This window comes from Chrysemys picta, chromosome 7 (assembly GCF_011386835.1).
Source record: "Chrysemys picta bellii isolate R12L10 chromosome 7, ASM1138683v2, whole genome shotgun sequence".
NCBI lineage: Eukaryota > Metazoa > Chordata > Testudines > Emydidae > Chrysemys > Chrysemys picta.
The window spans coordinates 99,021,118-99,047,151 of NC_088797.1; the positions used below are offsets into that span (position 1 = coordinate 99,021,118).

A 26,034-nucleotide genomic window follows, 5' to 3' on the forward strand; every position below is an offset into this window, starting at 1 on the left:
AACAGACATATAATAAAAGACAATCTCTGCTCCAGTTATTTATCTATTTAGTTATATAAATATGTTAATATATTAAATGCTTTGGGAACCTTATAGATGAACTATAAACATGCAATATTATTAAAGCAGCCATCATGTTGTGTAAATGATACGTACATTGTAAGAGATAGAAAGTTTAGAAGGGTCTCCTTTTTAGCAAGGCAAATGTTTTAATTCATGAGTGTGCTTTATATTACATTTTGGCGATTTCAGGTTTTTCCAGCTGCAAAAAAGTATGACCAATTAACAGTAAAGCCACCAGTTGTGCTGCAATAAATTTACTAAAGAACTCTGGCACTGTTAATTAGCCAACATTGCCTACCTTGTGATCCCCCAGTAAATGTATTGCCAAACTATTACATTTCCTGGTAGAAGCAGACTTTGTCATTATATAAGTTAGCTAATTAGTTGTATTTAGATCTGTCTGGTAAAAGTGAAGAAGAGGAGAGCAGGGAGAGAAATGAGGGTACAAGGGGGGGGGGGGGGGAGAGAGAACAAGCACTGTTGCCCTGGCACATTCTGCAATGATTTAACAGGTGTATGTCTTGCTGTTTACACACTGAGAATATTCATTTATTGCACTAGAATCATCAGATAGCTGGATATATAAAATTATTCTAAGGTTCACTTTTGCAAAATAACTTGAGATGTTTGGAATGCAGGAAGTGAGACTGTGTATATCCATATAACTGAATATTATCACTGCCACCATAAATATTGTTACAAACCATAGTTCAGTTAAAGACTCTGAGCTAGCTATTCAATCTCCAATACGTCCGTTTTGTGCTGCAGAGTGGCACAGGGAAATCCTCTAGGCTATCATCTTCCATGTCCAGTGCCGGTGCTGGTTAGAAGGCACACGGACTGTAGCACATTGCACACCAAAGATCCTTGGCTATTGTAATAGCCTCGAGAAGCTGTTAAGAGTCGGTGTAATTTATAACAGACTTATGGCTACTCTAATTTATGCCAGGGTCTAAGGCTAGGTCTACACTACCTGCCTGAATCGGCGGGTAGAAATCGATCTCTCGGGGATCGAATTATCGCGTCTCGTCGGGACGCGACAATCGATCCCCGAATCGACGTGCTTACTCCACCAGTGGAGGTAGGAGTAAGCGCCGTCGACGGGGAGCCGCGGAGGTCGATTTTGCCGCCGTCCTCACAGCGGGGTAAGTCGGCTCCGATACGTCGAATTCAGCTACGCTATTCACGTGCTGAATTTGCGTATCTTAAATTGACCGCCCCCCCCGTAATGAAGACCTGCCCTAAAACTGGCCTGTGGCTGCCTGCATGAGCAAGGGAGTGCAATGGTGGCTTTAATCCTTTATTCACCCTCTGCCCTGGTCCTGCACAGCTCGGTGAGACCCAAGGCTCTGGAAAAATGTCTCCCTTTTTTATATAATCTTTCATTAGTCCATACCCACTCCAATTGTTCACCCCTCCTATTTTCTCTTCTCCCTTCTTTTTCTTCAATTCAGTCTCTCAGAAGGACCAACTCAGTACAGTGGATGCAAGAGTGAGTAGATTTAAAATGGGAAATAGAATAAGTAATATGTGTGGCAGTTTTAGAAATTATCTGTTCTCAATAGGAATATCCTCATTAGCCACTGAAGAGTGAAATGATCACCCCATTTTATGAAAAGAAATTCCAGTATTCATAGAATAACACTGACATACTCCAACTAACTTGTCTGTCACTTTAATATTAATAAGAATTTCTAACTGTCTTATGACTTCAGTGAGAAAAGCCATTTCATGATAATTAAGAGGTCATGGATTACAATACCCAATTACCAAATAAATATTCGAGAAGATGCACTTCTCTGGAGTCTTTCAAAGGTTAGCACTGCATGAATACCAGATGCTGCAGATGTCAAGCCCTGAGGTTTAATACGATGAAGTTCCTGTGAGTTTTATGCAAATTTAAATCCATATTTATCTGAATAAGCTCACTTTATTATACTATTGTGAAGAAAATTTCTAAGGAAAGTAATAAAACCTTGGGCCAATAGTCCCAATAGTGTCAAAACACTTTAAACTTATTAAAAATTAAATATATATTCTACATAACATTTATATAAATATAACAATTAAAATTGATATAACAAAAGGAAATGAATAAAAAAGAATGCAATGAATGAATCAAAAAGAATGTGTTGAAATCGACATATTCCCATGAAATATTTCAATTTTGATGAAACTGCATTTTTAGATGTGAAATTTCTCTCAAAAAAATTTCCACCAACTTTTCCCTGAAGCCTAGGAATAGGTGTAGAGCACTACTGATAAGTCAGGGTTAGAACTGGTCAGAAAGTTACATGGAAAATTAAATTTATATGAAAAAGAACCTAAAATTTCAAACAAATTATTCACGTTTCATTAAATGTTAGGGAGCCAGGCTGGCAGTTTCTGAAGGCAGAAACAGAAGTAGTCATCCATTTGAATCACCTTGGTCAAACTGAATTAGGTTGTGACAACTAATAGAATAACTGTGTGTGCTTAAAATTTCATAACTGGCTTTTGCCTGAGTTATCACATTATGTATGCAGTTATTGGAAGATTGGTGGTTAGAATTACAGCAATCCCAAACGTGAGGAAAATGGTAACATTTCAGAAAGGAAGAATTTGAAAATGTTTCTTCTGCAAAAATTAATATAAAACAAAGAACATGCAATTGTCCTCTGAAGGGACAAGTAATGAAGTATTACTGTGCCAAACTTGTAGACTAAATTCATTCAGTCAAGTATGAAACGGGCTGCTTTAAGCACAAACCACAATCCAAGCTCAACTGTGGAATTGCTAGTGCTTATTCCTTTGAATATAGCCAACACCTAAAAATCGACAACAAAAAAGGAAAAAAAGAAAACATAAAACAACACTGTGCCATGTAAATTAAATTCCTCTAAGAGCAGTTTTCCCTTTTCCTCTTGTCTTTTGTTCTCTTTCCTCAGACTTTGTCCTCATTTGGCATGATGTGGGCTATATGCTCGTCAATTACCAATGTAACCCTATTGCTCCCCATCCACTTGGTGTAACCAAGGGGCAATTGGTCCTTAGGTTCTGATTCTGCAAATCCTGGGGAGAGCCCTGTTCCCACCTGGAGCCCCATTAATGTCGCTGCGGGATTCGGACCTTCGTTTGTAAGCTTTTTGGGACAAGGGGCCTGTCTCTTTATTTGGCAGCAAGCAAGGCACCATGTGGGGCAAAGGACTAGCCAGGGGTGGTGCCATTGAAGTCAATGGGGGTTTGGTCCAATATCCCCAAACCTCACCATTCAAACGAGCAAGCTGCTGGAACCCGCTCAGCCGCCCGGCCCCTCTGCAGCGCCCTGCCCGCCAGAGTCCCTCTCCAAGGGCGAGCCTGAACTTGCCCCGCGGACTAGCCCGGCTTTGCTGGAGCAGGGGTTTAGGTACTGCGCTGGATGCCCCGGCGCTACCGCCTCCCTGCCCGGGAGCTGAGCGCTACCCCCGCCCCCTCACTCCCAGCGCCTCGGCAGTCACGGTAGCCTGCTCCCCGAGAGCGGCGTGCGGGCGGGGCAGCGCCCGGAGCCCGCCCGAGCCCAGCCCGGCGGTGGCCCCGGAGCGGGAGCGGTACCTCCCAAGGCAGGGTAAGGAGGAGCCGGGCTCGCTCCGACAGCGGGTGTCTAGTCACCTACCCAGACTCCTCCCCTCTCTCGGAGCCAGGGCCGCGCTCCCCGCTGAGCGGCCCCCCTCCGCTCTGTGCCCGGCCGGCCGAAGAGCCATGCGTCCCTCCAGCAACTCCGGAGTGACCGTGCGAGCCGCCTGCCCTCCCCTCGCGCCGCGTCTCCTGCTCTGGTCACCCGCGCTGATTAATTAATCATGATGGGGCTGCTGCTGTTCCTGCATTTATCTGGAGCGGACGGGGCCACCGGCTCCAGCCGCAGCACTGTGGGGTGAAGCGACTGCGCGCCTGCCCCCCGCTCCCTCCAGCATCTGCTCCAGCTCCCAGCCCGGCATACCCTGACGCCGAGGAAGCGTCGCTCTCTATGGCTCCGGAGGAGGTAATGAGAGTAAGGACTTGCCGTAGAAGCCAGGGACTGGCTTAATCCCTGGCTCCTGTTTCCAGCAGCAGGCAGGAAACAGGGCTGGATTGGGGGGCAGTTTATGGTTGTGCATGAGTAACTGCTGCTTTTATTGCTAGAGATCCCTTGGTAGCTCAGGAAGAGTAGTAAACAGACACGCAAGTAGCCTGATGTCCTTAATCCTTTCAATAGTTAAGAATCGGCTCTCCCTGCATAACTCTGCATCATTCATTCCTACTTTTACAGCTACTGATGCTGTCAAAAACATTGTGACTTAAACCTCCGGACTTCCAGGTCACTTGAAAATATATGAAATAATAAACACAGCTAGTACATTCATAGTTCCCTGGTTACACCATAGGAATGAAAACTTGCTAATTAATTTACATACTAAGAAATTATTTGGGGGGGGGGGGGAACCACACCCCATTGCACCTGCTCCATAGAGATTTGTCATCTGAATCTAGAGAACAGCCATAAATCATGTAAAGTGGTTGCCTTAGATTATGCTTGTGAGAGCTGTGGAATTATGAATCCAAGTGCTGAATTTAAATTTGCCACTAGGAAAAGACAGACACCATTTAAACTCAGGTTAGATCCAAAGTACCTCATTTCATTTAAAGCTAAGCTGCAGTTATTTATTGTAATTCTGAAGAGAGCACTCTTGTCTTGTTCTGATACAAATACAGGTAATCCTTTTAGAGTACATAATATTGGGTAAATTGTTAAACTGTGATATTTCTCAGTCTCAAAAGTGGGTGACTAATATAAGGATTATGTTTTAGACTTAAATGCATCTTTTTATTTTGACACCTGTCAATGATAAAATGAGAATCATTGTGCTATGTTAAATTTCACTGTCAAAATTCTGGACAGTAGGCATGCAAAATCATGTTCTCCAATTTATATCATGGCTGAAAATTTGACTGGAAAAGCTGCAGCTTCCAGTATAATGATTCACTTTCTCTTTTTAAAAAAAGAAAATCTATGCCAAATGCCAAATGTATACAGACTGCCTTGATCCTCTGAATCACCCTTTTAAAATTGTAGTAAACTTCATTCTCTGTAGATTTTTGACTACTCCAAGTGAAACACTTTTAAATAGTTTTTGGTTCATGAGAATGAAATGAGATTAGCCAATATTTTGTTACTTTTTCCCCAAAAGCGATTGCATGTGAGCGCTATTTATAGGAATCTCTTATCAGTATGGCTGATATTGGTTCACTAATTGGGGAATTTGATTATAGACTGGTATAGTTCTAGAAAATCATTTGTTTCATGTTATAGTATCTTTAAGATAAAAATTTAGATTTTTTTGTTGTGACATCAGTTAAGCTTGCCTATATTTTATTAGTCATACTTGCAGATTTAAACAGATGGCTTGTGTCTGTACATATGCAAATAATATTTATGTTGGATTAATATTAGCAATCTATAATATTTGTAATAAGTGTGATTCCTATATGTAAATCTTATGGCAGGAAACAGTGAAAGTTGCAAAAACTACAAAAGTTTTGTTCTTCCAATTGTGCAAAAATACTGATGTCCGTACTGAAAAGACAAATTGTTATGTTTTGCAAGTTTATTTGAGGCACAGTGACTGAAGAAAATGCGGGGTGCTGTTGTTATAATAGAAGTGGTGTTGACCTTTCAAATAGAATCTGGTTTGACCTTTCATAACTTGCAGGTTTAATGAAGAGAGATTGTTGTCAATTAGTGTAAGTGAGGCTTCTATGAAGCTATTTGATAAGCCCAGGTATGTCGGAAGTAACAAAAATAATCACAAGTGATCTTACTACTGGACACATGTACTCTTAAAAACAAAAATGGTTGCACTAACTGTCTCATCAAAATTCAGCACTACAACTAAAGCATGAAGGAGTCAAAAACAAACAACCAAGATGTATAAAAAGGACAAAATATAAAAAGAAAATATTGAGGAGGAAAATATATTTGTGAGTTGTGGTCTTTTTGTCAAACCCAGTCACTCAAGGATTGACAGAGCACAGCAGATAGTTCATCAAATATACAGCTGTGGGGGGGGGGGGGTTAAGTTTGTCAATAAGCCCATCAAAAAGGTGGGGCACCAGGTATAGATGTGCGTGAAAAAAGGAAACTACAGGTCAAACCACTGTGAACAAGGGGGTCTTCTTTATTGGCTTCTTAGTTGGCTTGAATATCTTCAGTGGCAATTGGAAGGCAGCTGTTTTTCTTTAAAAGCATAGGGTTTGCCAAATATCATTCTGCTATCACTATCAATGGCATGCTCAGAACTGTCAGTAACATTGGAACATCCCGGGTGTTCAAAATATACACTGAGTGGTGAGCAACTCAGAGAATAACATTTTGGATATTTGGCTGGGGAATGGGGGTGATGGGAATGGTGAGGTTAGCACCATAGTTAACTTTTTATTTTTGGATATATCAAAATGTCTTCCCTTATGTGCTGACTTTTTTAAAGAAAAAATATTTAGCAATAATAATTTTTCACTGATCTAGAAGCTGATTGAATTTGGATTGAATTTGGATTGAACCTGTATAGATTGATAAGAGAAAGTAAAGTGTTCTACATGCTCTGTAGGAGTCTGGGGTGGCAGGAACATGATGTTCTATTGCTACTTTTAGTAGTCCTCTTGCTGTCACTCTGGCTGGTGTTCTGCCTGAATACGTTGCTGCACATGGTATGGAAGCTCTGGAAAAAAAAGATGATACCAGAACCACCATCCCAGTTTGAGATTAGTATCCATATAAGGCTGAAGTATAATATATGTTTGGCCACTGAAGCCTGGATCATATTATGTTGGAAATCATTTGTTTCCATTTTAATCAAAATGGGAAGTCATTGGTCAACCAGCAGCAAGGAAGGAATGTGCATGTACAGTCGTCATGCTTTACGTCTCAGACTATATTGACACCATTGGTTGATGCAATGAATCCAGGGCTCAGCAACTTGAGTAAGTGACAGTCCCATCTGGTTTTTCAACTGCTGCAACAGGTTGAGTGTTACTTTTCTTAAAAGTGTGGTGCTCCATGCCTCTTGGTGACACGTGGTTTAAAAGGAGCAGGGCAATACCAGAGGGATATTACCTGGGCATCAGCTGCAGCCATACATTTTAAGAGTGGTTGCTATGAAATATTTAGATGGCAGCATAAGTCTATAGAGTGCAATGCTGACAGCATAGGCCTGTAAGCATGAACAATTCACTATCCAGTCGCTCTTCTTGTTTTATACATTGTCACTTTTCTTGAGCATGTCTCTTCAACTTGTGCTCAAAAGGTGGTGGTGCTTTCAGGGTTCAAAACAAGCTGTTCACTTCAGCAAAACTGGAAGGAGTTCCATAGGCTTTGAGAGTGGACTCATAGGGGCAGTCAATTACAGGCTAGCAGTGGGTGGCAGTAATCTAGGGAAATAAAACCACACTGAGAATTGGAAGGCACACGCAAAGACATAGGTAATTACAAACCTGGTAGCTGGTGAGTGGTGGAATGTTAATTTTCTTATGAGCCTGTACGCGAGGCAATATGTTTCCAGGCCATCAGTCTGTTTGGTAAAATTTCCAGTCTTTGCTTGAATCTCTTGATTTGAAGAAAAGAGTAAGTCTTCTTCCATGCAAAGATAGCCTTGAAAATGTAAAAGGATATGAACCAATCGCTAGTGGTTAAAGCGTGGAGCTGATTGTTTCCTAAGCATTGTGGGTTATTAACAGTCATCCTGGTTTAGGATTTGGTGTCCAGAAAAAAGCATAACTCCAGGTCTTTGGTGTATTTTTGTGGGTTGGTGTATTTTTGTGGGGGGAGGAGGGGTTAGAGTGGTGGTGAAGACTGCGTACCGAGTTTGTGGTTGTAATCAGTGTCACGTAAACTATTGGTGAAGGCACTAGAGCCACCGCAAGCTCCCTAATAGCTAGCTGCCTGGGCCTGTCTCAGTGCCTTTGCTGAGCACCCTGCATGACCTGTGACCACAAGGAAGGGCAACTCGGTAGTATGAAAGCCGATGTGGTCTAGTTGACTAATCAAAGGCCTGAGAGCAAGGGACTAATCCCAGCTCAGGCACTGACTCTATCTGTGGCCATTGTTAAGTCACATAAGCCAGATATTTCAAACTGGGTGCCTAACTTTAGGCACACAAAAGATGGAGGTGAAATACCCTAGTTCACCCTTGTGTCTCCTTCTTCTCCCTCTACACTGTTTTTCTATCACATTCACTAGTCATGCTAGAGCTGGCTGGGAAATACGTTTTGTTCTTATGAAAAAAAGATGAAAATTTTACTTTTACTTTAGAAGATTTTTCTTCAAAAGTTTTCAGGTTTTAATTAAGAACCCCGAATAGCTTGTTAATTTTTGAAAACAATAATTAATTATTGAAAACAAATTTCCAGGTTGATGAAAAAGCCATTTTTAATTTAAAAAAAATATGGAATGAAAGATTTTGACCTGCTCTAATCAGTCCCTCTTATTCCCTTTGTTCTTTTGCCACCATCATACTACACTCTCTGTGCTCACCTTTGGCCCAGAGACTGTGAGGAGAAGCAGGAAGACCTGGCATTGGCCACTGTTGGAAGACAGGATACTGGGCTAGATGGACCTTTGGGTTGACCCAGTATGGCTGTTCTTATGTTCTAACACCAGCCCACACTTTTTTCATCAGTGGTTGCCTGCATGTGTTAGTGCGGCTGCACTGCTCGTAGGCTCACCATTTGCAGAGTGTCCAGAGTCTTGCACTTTGCATGGATCTGACTCTGGCTTTGTTGACATTAGAAACTTTTACCAGTATAGCTGTGTTGGTTAAGGATATGTTTGTTTTTTACTGACATTGCTGTGACTGCAAAAGTCCTAGTATAATTGCAGTTTTACCAGTTTACGCCATTACAGCTTATGTCCATTCGGCCAGGTCTACACTTAAAGGTTTTGCTGGCATGTTGGTTAAGAATGTGCAAAAAAAAAAAAAATCTCACCCCTCCCTACCTGACAGACCTATGCCAGCATAAGCCCTAGTATAGATGGAGTTGTACTGGCAAAGTCTGTTAGCTGGTGTAACTTATTTCATTTGGGAACTGATATAAGCTATACCAGTGAAAGAACTTTTTGCCGGTATAAGCTATGTCTCCACTAGGAGGACAACAAAGAGTCTGGTGGCACCTTAAAGACTAACAGATTTATTTGGGCATAAGCTTTCGTGAGTAAAAACCACTAGGAGGGTTTGCCAGTAGGGCTATTCCAGCAAACCCTGTCCAGTGCAGATACTGATACCAGCAAAGCCTTCCTCATGTAGACAGTACCTTTGTGTGGAAGAGGATTATCATGAAAAGGTTGCTTGTTGTGAGGCTTCCTGGGGACTTATGTCAGAGCTGGAGTGCTCCTTGAGGTGCATATGTACTGACCCATCCTGTTGTCTGTCTTACCAGCTCAGCTGGCCAGTGGCTATTCAGGTGACAATTCTCCGAGGGCTGACAAAAACCATGAGACAACATTCTGTTTGTTTTTTTTTAAACTGACAGGGACAGGCCCTGAAAATGAAGTCGTTGCGCTTCTAGCAAAAAACAGACAGTCTGTCATGAAAATCTGCTACTATACAGGATACTACATGGGGAGCTCTGGGAAATTACAGCCCAGTAAGCCTTACATTTGTACCTGGTAAATTGGCTGAAACAATAATTAAAAATAGAATGATACCTAGAATATCATGATATGATAGCAATTAACAAGCATGGCTTCTGCGAAAGAAAATTGTCCCTTGACAAAGAAAATTCCTTGAACAGATCAATAAAGTAGTGGCTAAAAAAGAGCCAGTTGATATTTGTTTGGACTTTTTTAAAAGGCCTTTGACAAAGTCCCTCATGAGAAGCTACTAAAGAAATGAAGTAGTCGTGAGGCAGAGGTAAAATGCTATCATGGATCAGAAACTGGCAACAGACAGAAAACAAAGAATAGGAATAAAAAGTCAGTTTTCATCATGCTAAAGGTAAACAGTGGGGTGCTTACAAGATTCTGTACCAGGATTGGTCTTATCCCATATATTTATTAATGATTTGTGAAAGGTGGTAAGCAGTGAGATGGCAGTTTACAGACAACACAAAATTATTCTTATTATAAAAGAACAATGGAGGATTCAATGAAACTGAAAGGGCAAATTCAAAACTATAAAAGCAAATGCTTTTTCACACAATGCACAACCAGCTTATGAAATGTATTACCCAGGGACATCTCGTGGGATGTCTTCACTAATAAAAGACCCGTGGCTGGCCTGGGTCAGTTGACTTGGGCTTGCAGGGCTTGGGCTGCGGAGCTATAAAATTTCAGCATAGACATTTGGGCTTGGATTGGAGCACAGGGCCTGAGACCCTCCCCTAAGGACATTCAGAGCATGGTGGTGCATCCCTGACCATGTTGGCTAATAGCCATTGATGGACCTATCCTCCATGAACTTATCTAGTTCTTTTTTGAACCCTGTTATAGTTTTGGCCTGTTTTGAAGGACAATAGTGGCTGGAAACAATCAATTCAGGTCACTAACCTACAGATAATACTTCCTTTGCTTAATCAATCAGTTAGATTTAAATGCAAAGCATGTTTTAATAAACCTTTTTTCTTATGTATCCAGCATATTTACAGTAGTTTTATTTAATTAATTTTTAAAAATGTTGGTTTTGTGCATTTTTAATTGAATTCAACTTTTCATCCAAAAAGAGCTTGACACAAATCACAAGTGAGAAATGCATCATTCACCATTTTCTAACTTAATAAAAATGTAAAAATTAAGAATCTGAATAAGTGTACTGACCACTATCAGAGACAGGATACTGGAGTAGAATGACCACTTGACTTATCTGGTATGGCAATGCTAGTATTTGAAGTTCACATGATAAGCTTATTATTTGTAAAACCTGAAATTGTGGTGGTCATTTATATTAATGCAGAATGGTTGTGATCATCATGGACAGTCAGAGTTATTTTTGTTTGCTTTTGGTGGGGGACAGAACAGGAGTCAGTAATTTTGGTCAGAGGCGCCAACTTTCTAATGTGCTCGACCCCTGCTCTACCGCAGGTCCTGCCTCCACTCCATCCCTTCCCCCAAGGCCCCACCCTGGCCCTGCCTTATCCTGACCTGCCCCCACCCTGCCTGTTCCTGTCCCTGCTCCCACCCCTCACTCACTCCTCCCCCTCCTCCCCAGCGCCTCCTGCACATTGTGGAACAGCTGATCGCGGCAGGCGCTGGGGAGGGAAGAGGAGGCACTGATATATGGGCGCTGGGGAAGGGGGAGGAGCTGATCGGGGGGCTGCTGAGCACCCACTGTTTGTTTTTCCACATGGGTGCTCCAGACCCAGAGTACGCACAGCGTCAGTGCCTATGATTTTAGTGGCTCCAGAATGGCATTAGTGTTGGATGTCATCTTTAGTATCAAACTTTAGCCGGTAGATGTTGGATAAATTAGTAGCCCAGGCACCTGTCCACTGGAATGAAAAAGGAGCTTTCTTTCTCCCACTCCCCTGTCAGAGTATCCTGACTGATAAGGGGAAAAGAGGAAAGATTTCTGCTACTCTCCCTTCCCCAGGACCTTGGTTGCTGCTAGAGTAAAACTGGTCTCTCTGACACTCACACACAGAAGCAGCCCTAGTTGTTTTGTTGGCCAGGATGGAAAACATTTCAGGCATCCACACGCATGAGTTGCTGAGCAAAAAAAATATCCACACAATTGAGGAGAGGGGGCCGGCCAATTAACTGATCAAGACCAGCTGCCCTCCTCTCCCCAAAAAGCCAAGCAGCACAGTGGTCCAGCACTCCCTGTAAGGGCGCGCCCAAGGTGACGAACTTGGTTGCCCACCCTTAGGTCCTGCATGCACACACACTCAATTGCTGTTTTGTTGGTCTTCCTCACCTGTGTGAGAAACTCCAGTGCTGCTTGCAGCTTTCCCTAGCAAAGTGAAATTGACATAAATGTTGTCCATTTCACTGCTGCCCAAGAAGTTCTGAATGAAAGTCTCCTGTTACTTTCAATGTAAAGGAGCTGCATGAACAGTAAGGAACTGTTAGTCTGTGGGCTCAAGAAAATCCTGTCCCTTCAGTGCACATTTAGAAGGTTACTCTACAACCAAGAACTTAAATTCTTTTAAAATAAAGGGCTAACTTCTGTACAAAATAGAAGGATTTAGGCCCCATTGGCTACTCATCTACTCTCAGGCTACGTCTTCACTGGGGGGGGGGGGGGGATCGATTTAAGATACGCAAATTTAGCTACGCGAATAGCCTAGCTGAATTTGACGTATTCGAGCTGACTTACCCCGCTGTGAGGACGGCAGCAAATCGACCACCGCGGCTCCCCCATCGACGGCGCTTACTCCTACCTGTGCTGGTGGAGTACAAGCGTCGATTTGGGGATCGACTGTTGCGTCCCGATGAGACGTGATAATTCGATCCCTGAGAGATCGATTTCTACCCGCCGATTGAGGCGGGTAGTGAAGACGTAGCCTCAGTGGTGAAGTTTTTTTTCCCCAAGCCCAGACAACAAACATATGTACTCCGTATTTATGAAATATATATGTTCAAGTGGTAAACAAAAGAGTTGGGAACACTAATAGAAAACCATAAGTACTATAAAGGCTTGGATAAATGGAACTCAAATAAAAATGTCCGTGTATTTAACATATTTTTTTCAAATGTAGTAGTTTTAATGTACTTTTGAGGTTGGTTAGTACATTGACTAGTGATATTAGTGTATTGACCTTATTTTAGTTCATGTTGACATTATAATTAGGTTTGTAAAGACTTGTCCTGGTATTGATTTGTTTCATCTTGACATTGTAACATGATCTCCGTGGAATTGCACTCTTACAATTTTGCTAGTGGCTTAAAATTAGAATGTAAACATCAAGAGAACAATACAAAAACCCTGTGTGAATGACACATTGAAAAGTCAGGACAAGATGTACAGATTCTTATCCTAAGTAGCACTAGTTTACTCTTACACCGGGGTGGGCAAACTATGTCCTGGGGGCCGCATCCGGCCCTTCAGATGTTTTAATCCGGCCCTTGAGCTCCTGCTGGGAAGCGGGTTCTGGGGCTTGACCCTCTCCACGCGTACCGTGGCTCCGCACGGCTCCTGGAAGCAGCGGCATGTCCCCCCTCTGGCTCCTACGCGTATCGGCAGCCAGGGGTTTCCACACGCAGCCCCCCGCCCCAAGCACCACCCCCACAGCTCCCAGTGGCTAGGAACCGTGGCCAATGGGAGCTGCAGGGGCGGCGCCTGCAGACTGAGCAGTGCACAGAGGCACCTGGCCGTGCCTCCACGTAGGAGCTGGAGAAGAGATATGCCTCTGCTTCCGGGAGCTGCTTGAGGTAAGCGCCACCCAGAGCCTGCACCCCTGACCCCCTCCCGAGCCCCAACCCCCTGCCCAGCCCTCATCCCCCTCTGTCCCAGCCCAGAACACCCTCCTGCATCCCCAACCTTTTATCCCCAGCCCCACCCCGAGCTTGCACCCCCAGCCTGAGCCCTCCCCCCTGCACCCCAACCCTCTTCCCCAGCCCGGAGCTTTCTCACGCCCTGAACTCCCCATTTCTGGCCCCACCCCAGAGCCCGCACCCCCAGCCGGAGCCCTCACCCCCTCTCGCACCCCAACCCCAAATTTCATGAGCATTCATAGCCTGCCATATGATTTCCATACCCAGATGTGGCTTTTGAGCCAAAAAGTTTGCCCACCCTGTCTTACATACACAACATTTACCTTGTTTAAATGCTTATACTGTTTGCTCAACACACTTCCCTGTGGGGAGCTGTCCTGCCTTTGGGAAAAAAACTTCTCCCTCCTTGTACAGGCAACACAATAGTGGGGCGGGGGGAGGCAGAGGCAGGAGTGCCTGAACACACATGGCCACATCATGTTCCTGAGTATAATCTGATCCCAGTCTGGCCCATACAGTACGTGTGACATGGGAAAGTTAATGTTACTTGTGTGAAATAATATGTATGGTCTAAACACTACATCTGTATTGTTTGTATGCATGTAATTTCCATTTTCCCCTTTAAAGTGGGGGAGAAACCCTATCCAGGCTTAAAGTTTAGAGTGGAGGGTTTGAAGTGTATAGCTCTTTAAAGTGAATGGATTGTGGGAAGGGAGGAGCCTAATGAGTCAGATCTTGGGGCGTAGATGAACTGCACAATGCATAGGTCAGGGTGTGTGGGTGCAAAGATGACACAGCTCACATTAGCACTCCTCGATACAGTTGTATGTAGGTACCTATCTTTTTTACCATGTTAGAACAGCCTAAAGGCTCTTGTCATTTACTTAGGCTCCAAATGTTCACAAGAGACTGAAAATGCCAATGACAGCTGTGACGCGCACACCCCTATTCTTTTGGCCATGCCCCTTTTATCTGCTATGTCAGTAGCAGAGAACGGGAATGGCATCTGAGTACCTACATTGGCACTGCACCGTGGGAGGATGGCCTGTATGCTTCATTGATACTCCATGCACTAGGTAACCTTGTTTAAGGGCCAGATTGCTGTGTGCCAGGAAATCTGTTTCGATATCTTGACTATTGCTTGGTTGGAGATAGATGTCTGCAAGGTTGGGTTATTAGGCCAGCGGTGCATCTATTTCCAAATGGACAGCTGTACCTTCACAATGGAGGGGGTTGGGGACTTATCGCTAAAATGAAAGCTTAACATTTTACAGAATCTTGCAAAATGCAGAGAAATCATAAATTGATGGGATCCACAATTTTCTCACATTCATGATTTTTTTTTCTTGCCCCTGATGTGAAGACATGGGTTTCTGGAGGTCTGAAGATATATGTACTTGAGGTTTATAATTTGGTATAGTATTTCTCAAAGTCTGTGTAATCTCCGTATGACTATATTGTAATGCTGCCTAAGGCCCATCAAATCACAATTCACATCCTTTAGGGTGCCCACACATGAAGTGCCTTCTAGAAAAAAATAAAGGGCTTTCTCTGTATGGCAGTCAGGCCCTCTCTAGAAGGCAGAGACACACAGAATTTTGGGAGAATGACTGAGAGCTTGTCAGCTGCAAGAAACAGCCATGAGCTGAAACACTGTGAATCATATAACAATACAATTTCCAGTCTTTGGCCTTTTTCTTGATTTCTCCCCCTCCCCCCGCCCCCCAAACCTGGATGCATCTTCTTATAGTCTGAATTTAACACTGGTAAGAGTAAATGACTTTGGTTTTTAATCTGTTTCTCTTCTTGCTTTCTTAAACGAACATCATCTTGTTTAAATGTAGTTATAATTGGGATCTGATTGTTAGCCTCTGTTCCCAGGGACACACAGATCCTTTGCTCTTGGGGACTGAGTAGGGTAGACCACAAAGGTGGCATATGTAAGCGGGGGAATGGTCCTGCTATTGTGGGGAACTTTCCTAGCTTCTGCACTACCCCGGTGAAGTGGGCTAGTGAAAGGATCTGAGTCCTCGCTCCCACTTCCTTTACCCAGAGGCCTCCCTGCCCTCGAGGACTCCCCTTCCACTCTCCTGTCTGGCAGAGTCCTCGTAACCCCGACAAGGCTGGGCCCAGGATTCCTGGGGGGCTCAACCCCCGACCCTGCTGTGGTCACCTGGGACAGAGGCTAGGGTGTCCCCACTCCAGGGTACTCTCTCTGCACTGGGCACCTCCCTGACCCACTGATCATTTCATACAATTTAAAGCAAATACAAGTTGTTTAATTAATAATTAATTTAAAAAAAGAAAAGAAAAAATGGGAAAGGTTAAAGGAAAACACATCACCCGGATCTGTGGCAGGGAACATTACAAACAGTGTCTCTGGACATCAGGGCACTTCACAGTCTGTTCCTTGTAGGTCCCAGGTCTCCTTCTCAGGCCCTGGCTGTGCTGCAGAGATGCTGTGGGTTGGACACTTGCAATGGTGGTGACCACACACCTCCGGCCTTCTTCCCAGCATCAGCCCCCCTCCCCCCCGTTGGGTTAAGATCCCCCTCCCAGTCTGGCCTACAAGGACCCTTGGCTGGGGGTGTCTTTCTGTGCTGGGCCCTTTGCCAAGGTCCCCCCCTGCTTCCTGAACTGCTTTTCTGGCCCCTCTGGATCTGGCACAGCTCTGCTCCCCAGCTCAGCTTGCGCCCCTGCTTTCTCCTTAGCTCTGCCCCACTCAGTCTGACCCAGGCAATTCCAGCTCACACAGAGGAGGGGACCCCCCTGGCCTCCTGACTCCCTGATTAGCCTACCCGCCCTGTCAATCAGGCTCAGAGGCTGAGGCTGACCTGGAGCATTGGCCTCTCCCCAATCTTTTAGTGCTGGGAGCTAGCCAACCAAAACACCCCCACTGAATGTTAGTAAGGGGGCAACAGTCCCCTTAAACATAAAATAAACCCTCAAGGCTAGTAGTGTGCAGAGACTGCCAATAACAGGGAATGACCATCTGTTTTAATGAGATGTTTGCAATCTCTCTGTTGTGAATTGTCCCAGATGCTTGAGCTCAGAAGCCTCTGTCTTGGCTGGGCAACTGGCCAGGCTAAGAAGGGAGAGCATGCAGTTGCTTCTTCATGGTATCACAAAAGGGTGGAGAGCCAGTGCACTCTGCAAAAATTTTAGCAGATAACTACAAAGCATGCTCAGTTATGATTTTTTGATTATTTAATTTCTTTTCATTCCCCATCACCAAATTTAGCCAAAAAGGTTTTATTCATGGAGGTTAACCACTGGTTAACTTTGGAGGGTGGGCAGGATTTATTTGTATATCATCTTTATAATATTTGGGATCAAAGAAGTCTTTTGCTTTTTCATCTTAGTGTTTAGCTCCTTTTAAAAAATATCTTTTCCTCCAACTTTAAATAAAACACAAACTAACACCATTTCCTTCTGGCATGAGACCAACCATGGAAAGCTTTAGACCCAAAAATATTTTTTATACAGCTTTGGTTTGTAATGGAACTTTGCACAGTGTGTAACTGAAATGGCAGCTATTACTACTGTCCAGTCGTGATATCCCAAAGCACTTTACAAAGTATAAAGAAAAATGGAAGCTAGGAAGCTGTGTAGATCTTATTTAATAGCAAAACTAAAAAATACAGTCAGTTTTTCAAACTTGAGTGCCTAAAGTTTAAGGCAATCAGAATTCTCTGAGCAGAGCTGAAGAAATATTTACTTTCTGAGGCTGAGAGAAATTGGACTAGTTATGTTCCCTGTCATAATAACTTAGCATTTATATATAGTGCTTTCTGTGTTCAAAGAACTTTGCAAACATTAATAATCTTAACATCCCTGCAAAGCATGTCGATATTATATTTGTTTTACAGATGGACAGTTTAAGGCCAACAATTTTTAGACCTGGGACCTTTAAAGTTAGGCTTGATGTCCCCTTTCCTGCTCCCCTTCCCCCCCCCCAGTGATAATGGGTTGGGTTGGTATGCTCTGCCTCTCATACTCCCCTTATCCATGATCTGTCCCACTCTGATGGCAACCTCCTTCCCTCTCTGCCAATGCCCCTGTTCTGTTTTTATCCTCATCCTCATTTTCCAGCCTTTCCAAGCTGGAAGCTTCTGCAGCCTTCCTTAGGAAGAGAGCAGTTGAGGAGTTGGCATGACAGGGGATGATGGGACTAGCAGTGTGATTTGGTATTCCTTTCCTTGTTCTCCTCCGCTCCTACCCTAGTATTAGATGAGTCCAATAAACGTAAATTTCATTGTCTCCCATCTGTGTAACCAAGCTAAGAGTTGGTGAACGAAGGTTAGAGTTTGTTGTCTGTGCTGAATGCCAAATTTTTAAAAAATGTTTCTTAATTTACAAACAGCTTGTCCGATTTAACATCAATTTCTTTTTCTGTTGACAAGCCACTCATGTGTTCAATTGACATATTGAAGTCCAACTCTGCAGGAAAAGGTCTACTTAAAAAAAAAAAAACTATAAAAATTTGCCTTTTGATTTGGGCATGGTATGGTGGAGCCAATGTCATGCTTAAAATGGAAACTCTTTTGCAATCTTTAATTCTGATGTCTCTGCCATCAGTGAAGCCATTGTAAAGACTCCACAGTCTTCAGTGAGACTACTGTCATGCTTAAATCTAAGCATGTGTTTAAGTTCTTTCCTGAATCAAGCCAGAGTGTGTGAACCTCTGCAGGACTGATCAGACTTTGCATCCTATTTCTGGACTCCACAAAGGTGGAATAGAAGAAAAATAATTTTAAATCTAGTTACTTGATTTTCTTGTATATTAATTTATATTTACAGAATTCCATTTTTACTGCTTTGGTTTTGCACCACATTATTAAATGCTGAGGCTTCTGTCTTGGCACTAGTTTTGATAACCTGTGCATCACTGATACTTTCTGGCTGTAATATTTTTTTTGTTCCCTGGGATACAACATTAATGAAGTCTCTCTGCAATGTATAGCCTCCTGTGTACTTCTAGGGGTTTCTGAGTTCAGAAACTGACATGTGCACTGGAGAATGAAGAAAAAGAAAAGGCTTATTATTTTCATACTCTACTGCATCCTCATGGTAGCGCTAAATTTCTGGATCTTAAAGTTAGACCCAGGTGTGTATCCAGCAGAAAACAAGAAATTGAGTCAGGATAACAGGCCAGATGTTTGAGTTTTCACTGTGTTTTCAACTCCCTTTTCCCTCCATCTTTTAATCAAATTGTAGAAGTTGAATATAGCTAGCAAAAGTGAATATAGACATCTTCTCATGAGCTCCTTCTTTATAGACTTTGTAAAATAATGATAGTTCAAACAATATATCAGTGATACAAAATGGAAATTTTCAAACTAGATTTTTTTTTCCCCTTGAGACCAGGGATGGGGGGAAGATTACAGTTCTGTTTTTATAGAACTGCCTGTAATGTGAATCTTTGCTAGATGAAGAGCCAGGCATTCTAAATCTCATCAAAATATCAATAAAATCCAATCCTGATGCCCGGGTATTCAGAAAAGAGTACTGCATTCTTTTTTCATTCTTGCATGGTAATACACATAGAAAATTGTGCTTTAATACTCCAAGGAATTGTTCTACTTTGCTTCTATAATGAATCAGTTTCCTTTAATCAAGTGAAAGCCAATGGGGATACACAAACATCTAACGTGGTTTTATTTTGCCCACTGGGAGATATTTGGATTAGTGCTGGCTTGCAGTAGAAGGAAATGCAGTAAAAGCATTTTTACCCCCTCCCCAAAAAAGGAAAAATACAATGTTCTCACCCCACTCCAGCAGTTAGTGTATACTTGTTATTGTGTTTCTAAAATGTTAGATCATATTCTATATTACATTTTAGTGTTCAGATAATCTATTGACATTCCAGTACCAAAAACACATTCTTCTAATCCACTCATTTGTACTACTGATGATTTTTTTTTCTATAGTGTGCATGAAAAATCAGAGACTGGGAATCTGAGCTCAGGAGTTCCTAGTGCCTGCTCTGCTATCAACTTGTTTTGTGGTTTTATAGAGCGCCAAAGGGGCTTGTCCTCATCTGTTAAATGGGGATTATCAGTCTTGCCTTCATCACAGGGATGTTGGGAGGATAAGTATATCAAACACTATTTAAGTTCTATTTCTTTCAGAGATGATTTTCCTCTCTTTATAAAGTATTCCACACACAAATCAGTTCCATACAGAAACCTATATAAAAAGAAAAAATGTTTAGATTTCAAAGAGAATAATAAAAAATAGTCAGGAAATGCCAGATTTAAGTTTGTCCACACAACCCCTGGTGTCTTGATATTATGATGCAGTCTTTAACTTAACTGCTACATACTATATTTTCCCACAGGACTCCTACCTCAGTTGTTGAGCATATATAATAATTACAATGAATGGTTGCCTCTTATATAGCACGCTTCAATGTAGATTTTAAAATGCTTTAGGAACTCCCATTTTACTGACAGGGGAAGCAAGCTGTGCAAGGTCTCATGGCAGATTGGAGACAAGACAGGTAACAGAACCCAAGTATAGTGCCCTATTCACAATGAATATGGCAGCTGTTCAGTACTTTTATCTTTATTGTTCAATGGGTGGTTGTGGGCCTCATTACTACACAACCCTTGCTTTATTCACTATCCAGTCCGTGCACTTGAAGTAAGCAGGGGTCCTTTGGGGGAAAGTATAGTATGTGACTATGTACAGTGTATTAAGGCTGAATTATAATGCATATGCATAATGAGGTAGAGCTAATGGAATGGGAGCTTCAGATTTTCAGTGCCTAAAGAAATACCTATAAGAAGGCACCCTGGGATGGGTTGGAAGGAGTGTGGAGGATAATATTATGTGGATATTGTCTCTGCGTAGACTCTCTCAAAAGGTTTGGATCCTGCTATTGAAAGTTTTAAATATGAAATCCAGTTTCAGAAAAGAGGAGACTAAACAGTAAACTAATACTTTGTGACCCCCTATAGTGAAAGTACTATGGAAACAGAAAGTGCTTTGCAAATGTTGATTAGTTAAGCCTCACAGCACCCTGAGAGAGAAAAAAATATCCTCGCTAATTTATGGATGGGGAAAGGATAGTGCTGAAATTGAAGGTGACCTGCATAGGAAAAACCTGTGCTTGCTTGTCCTTTTTGCTGCTTTGCGATGGATAAAGATGGCCTGAGGGGTTGTTTTGTTTTGTTTTTTAATTTTGTTTTTTAATTTCTGCTAGGGTTTTTTGTTTTGTTTGTTTGGTTACATTAGAAATTCAGTTCTTGTTGAGGCCAGTAGACTGGACATGATGATTGGAGAACAAGTGCGATAGTGACATCATGTTAGCAAGAGAGCTGAAAGTTAATTGAAAAAAAAGAGGCAGTTTTCAACTGTTTAAAACTGTTATGGTGTGTGGCGGGGAGAGGGAGTTAAACACCTGTCTAGCCCTTCAGTGATTGATGCCGAATAAAAGGAAGTCTGTTAAAGATTCAACACGTGCATATCTTCAACTAAGGTGTTAGAGCTCTTAATAAACATGTTTTCAAGACCGCATTATGATCCCACAAGAAAAACCAAGGAAGACCAGACTTGATGCTCCTTTTTCTAAAGTAAGAATAGGGAGGAGGGGAAGCTCAGGCTGTCTTTATAAATCAGCAAAAAGGGGGGGAGAGAAGCCCAATTTAAAAAAAAAACCCTTTACAATCAACTTTAAGTGACTTGACCAATTTCACACTGGAATTTATGGCAGAACCAGGAATACAATAAAGATTTCAAAGCTTCCAGTTCTGTTCTTTACAGGAGAGGAGGGATGGTTTTGTAGTTTAAATATAATACTTTTGTTTAATTCTCATGCATTTAAATATGTAGTTACATTTTAGTAGATGTTGCATAGTGTAAATATATTGAAGGAAAGTGTAATAAGTTAATCATAATATCGTACAGTTGTATTGTTTTGACATTTTTCTAAGACATGTTTTTCTTTCTTGTTTATTTGCTGTTTTTCTATTATTTATAGTTGCAGTTTTTTCCAGCTCACCATTTTGGTGTACTTTACAACACTGTCACAGCTTTTTTTTTTTGTCCTTATTTCTTTAGTCACTTGACACCTATTTGTGCTTTTCTATTTCTCTCGACGCTTTACTGTCCATTTCTTCTTTTGATTCCCTGTTGCCATCCTTCACTATCTTCCAGTCTTCCAGCTTGCATTATACAGGAGGTCAGTCCCTTCTGGCTTCAAAATAATCTTTAGGCTCCTAAATACCTTTAAAAATCTGGTCGTTAGATCGCTTCCAGCCCTCGTCTCTCAGTTTAATTCCACCTGGGTTTTTCAACCACATAAGGACAACTTTAAACTATAAAATCAATATGTTCTTGCAGTAATTTGTTGAAAATACCACCATAGGCTTTTCCAGTCTTCTGTCAGGAGACTCCAAAGTACAAAACTACTGGTGTTGCAGGCCATTCCAGAACATGCACACACAGTGAAAAGCAGTTTCTTGTCCATTTTCAGTGGACTTGCTGGATATAGTGGAGAGGCAGATGGGCCCAGATTCACAAAGGGATTTAGGCGTTGAAACGCTCACTGTTGCGATACTGAACTTTTGAGCACCTAACCACCTAGTAGAATCCACAAACCCTGAGGGGCCTAGGCTCCCTATACAACACGTGGGGTCGGGGAAGAGATGTGCCCAAGAATGAGATCCACAAAAACTAGTGTGTAGGAGGAGGGGTCACAAAAGCTAGCCAATAGCAGATGCTGAGGAAAGGGGTGTATCCTAAGTCACCCCTCCCCCCTCCCTCTGTGAGTTAGGTGAGTAAGCGTAGGCTGGAGGGAGACCCCAATCTCCAGTTGGGATCCACAGCAGGGAAACATCTTCAGGAGCGAGGCACCTAAGCCATTTCTTGCAAGAACTCAAGTGCAAGATGCAAATTCCGTGCAAGATGCAAACTCAATGCAAAATGGCGGAGGAAAGAGGAGAAGTCCTTCTAATCTTTAACCCTATGGTTAGGGCACTCAGCCAGGCTGTGGGAGACACTGGTTCAATTCCCTCTTCAGCCTGAGAAGAAGGGTGTTCTACCCTCAGATGACTGCCCTGACTACTGGGCTACAGGGTTATTCTCACTATCTCTGCCTGGCCTAATTCATATGTAATTATTTATCCAGTGGAAGAACTTCAACAGGAGAGATTGAGGAAGATCCACATCAGAATATCCCAGAGCCAGTGGTTAGGGCACTCACCTGAGAAGTGGGAGAGCCATGTTCAAATAAGGTAGCCTACTGTCTCTTTTCCCCCATCCTCTCCCACAGCCATTTTATGTGGAGTTAGGCATGCTTTGAGAACACTGACCAAATTGGGCCCTGCAGGTGAGATAGCAGCAGGAACACCTATTTTCACCTGGTTTGAGGATCCCGTTGGGGCTTAGGTGAGAGAGAGTTGCCTAGGTACCTAGACTGAGACATTGTGTGCCCAATAGCAGCAGCAGAAACATAGGCACATAAGGGACTTCACTGGCAAAAATTTAGGTTCTGAGGGACTTAAGGCGCCTCCAGATTTAGGGGGCAACCAAGCAGGAGTTTTGAGGATCTCAGTTGTGCCTGAAATGGGAGTTAAGTGTCTTTTTGTGGATCTGGGCCTAGGTCTTCTTCTTTTACAGAACAAGTAATTTAATGTTGACTTTGGGGAAAGACTTGACAAAAGTAGAATTGGACATTTGGAAAAGCAGTGTGAGAGCTGTCAAAGAAAGGTCAGACTAATTATTTGGATTGCCTGACAGTATTGCCACTGGAAAAGAACAAGACTTAAACATCTTGGCCTACATTTTCAAAAGTGACTACTGATTTTTTGGATGCTTCAGTTTTGGGGTGCCAACTGCCACCTTAAAGGGGCCTGGCTGGCTGAAGTATTCAGCACTAGCCCTCTGCAAATTAGGTCTCTTTAAGGTGTCTCAAGTTGGGAGCCCAAAATTATTAATATTTTTTTAAAATGTAGCCCCATATAACTACACATTTTAAATCTTCGTTTTTAAATTGATATTGGACTTTTTGCTTTTTCTAACATGTTTTCATAGACTTGATCAGCTACATGTAAATAGCAGAAATTATTTTACTGAAATGCTGTACCCCTGTTCTGCCTTTCATTGAAGTAAGGCAATGCTAATTGATTGCTTAGACCCCTCTTTAGATTTATAATTGAGGTGCAATCATTGCTAATTAATAAAGCACCTGATTCCATGAGATACTTAAGCATGTGCATAATTTTAAGCATGTAAATAGGCCCATGTAAGTAAGTAGAATTATTCATGTGATTAAATTTATACAGTTCATGGAATTGATGCCAAAACTGTATTAAACAAAATTTGATGTGTCTTCTATAAAGGTAGAGGTGAAAGCAGTCCGGTCCAGCATATCGGCAAGAGCTGGTATGCTGTGCCAGACTGGACCGGCTTCTCTGGCAATGATTTAAAGGGCCCGGGGCTCCCTGCAGGGGCCAGAGGTCCGGGACCTTTAAATCTCCGCCGGAGTTCCAGCAGCCGGGCTTGTGCGGGGATTTAAAGGGCCCGGAGCTCCTGCCACTGCGGGGAGCCCCGGGCCCTTTAAATCACCGCGGGAGCCCTCTCCGTGGTGGCCGGAGCCCAGGGCCCTTTAATTTGCCCCTGAGCCCCGGGGCTCCCAGACGCCTCTGCAGCTGGCAGCTCCGGGGTGATTTAAAGGCCCTGGGGCTCCCAGCCAGAGCCTGGAGCCCCAGGGCCTTTAAATCTTAAAAGGCCTGCCTCTTCCAATTGAGGGCACAGCCCCGCTCAGGTCTCCAGCATACCGGAAAGTCCTTTAAGTTACTTTCACCCCTGTATAAAGAGTTAGGTGGAAAATGTAAACCTGTGGAAAAATAAAAGGATGGCACATCAAATTAAAAAGAAGCTTAGTGGCAGAAAATCAGCATCTCCAAAATCTTTTCAGGCTGGAAACAATCTATCAGCTTTTAATAACTTTTAGATGAAGTTTGGATTGTAGAATTGAAAGAAATTAGGAGGAACAATGTGGTCACATTTTGAACAAAAGATTTTAGGCCAGTTAAATATACAGGCTCAGAGCTGTCAGATGCAGATATGGAATAGAATGACTCTTGGGTCAAATATTAAAAATTAAAAATATCTAAATGGAAAATATTAGAGCATACTAACCAGAAGAAGGATGTGAAGGCTTAATACATTAGAAAAATCTCTAATGTATTAAGCATTATTTCACTACAGCTCTATGGTGGTGGGGGCAGAGAAATTCCTAGAAGAATATGTTGGAAGTGATAAGTGGCTATTACGGTGATAGCCAGGACATGTCTACATGGGGATGCTCAGGAAAGTTGCACCAAATTTACTGATAGTGGAATTTACAGCTAGTTAAACCCCTGTGTGGACTCTGGCACATTCAGAAATAAAGTGACTGTAGTTCACTTTAGTTTAATTTACAAAGTGGCCACTTTACTTCTGAATTGGAGCATCCGCACATGGATTTAATGCACTTTAACTAATGCACCTCAACTTAACTTTCCTGAGTGTACCTGTGTAGACGTGCCCTCAGACCTTATCTAGCCCCCTACAGTGCTAGAAACTGTGTACTATTGTGTGTTTGAGTAGTTAGTTAATTTATGCGTCAAGTCACTCAATTCAATTCACTGCTGATGCAAGAGGAGATAACTTAGTGGGACTGTACCCCCTTAACCCAAAGGTGAATTTGGCCCATTGTGTGTAATTCCTTTTCAAGAGGTGAGATGGAGAGTAAATCAAATAATACATATAATATAAAAAGAGTGTACTGGTCTCTCTGGTAGGTGAAGCTTTCTCTGCTATTTCACAGCAAAAGATACAGAACAAATCCTCATCCATCTTCCTGGGTTAAGTTTTGGTGTTTTAATAGGTCTAGCTAAGACGAGTGACAAGAATTAACCCAGAATGTCTGGTTATGTATGTTCCGACCCTGCTCTGACCAAAGTATAAGCACCGTGAGCTTGATTTTTCTGTAGCAATCCAGCTGCTTTATGCTATACCAATGTAGAGGACCTTTGGGTATGTCTGCATGGCAGGTCGGGGAGTGATGCTCAGACCAGGTAGACAGACTCATGCTAGTGGGGCTTGACCTAGCATGCTAAGAATAGCAGTGTGGAAGTTGCGGCTTGGGTGGCAGCTTGCATTCTCAAGCCCACCCGACCCCCAAGATCTGAGCTCAGGTGGGTAGCCTGAGTCTGTGCTGGAACTGCAACGTCCGCACTGCTATTTTTTAGCGAGCTAGCTCAAGCTTCACTAGTGGAAGTCTGTTTACTGGGCTGGGAGGCTTGCAATCAGCTGAAGTGGAGACATACCCTCTGTGACTGGCACAGAGCAGGCATCAGGACTCTGCCTCTGTCCCCCTGACAGCCCCCAGCATAGGAAGAGTGGCCAGAGCACACTGCACTCCTTCTGTTTTAAGGTGCCCATGGACTCCTTTGCTCTGCCCACATTTCTGTGCACAGAAATGGAACAATTGAGAATCAGGGCCTCTGTATTGAGAGAAAGTCACTTTTTCTGGGGCCTGGTTTTACTGGTAACTCAAATGAAAA

At 42.7% G+C, this 26,034-nt stretch overlaps 1 protein-coding gene across 3 annotated transcripts in view; it reads left to right on the plus strand.

Annotated features, from left to right (window-relative positions):
- The first annotated feature begins 3,256 nt into the window (after positions 1-3,256).
- LOC101935011 (heparan sulfate glucosamine 3-O-sulfotransferase 1-like) overlaps positions 3,257-26,034 on the plus strand; it is a 126,381-nt gene continuing 103,603 nt past the window's right edge. The window contains exon 1 of one of the 3 annotated variants that reach the window (XM_005304159.5): positions 3,257-4,060. The gene's annotated coding sequence lies outside the window, so the exon portion shown is untranslated. Of the gene's footprint in view, positions 4,061-4,564; positions 4,771-26,034 lie in introns of those variants that run through there. The other 2 variants (XM_005304161.5, XM_005304160.4) reach the window with 2 other exon arrangements.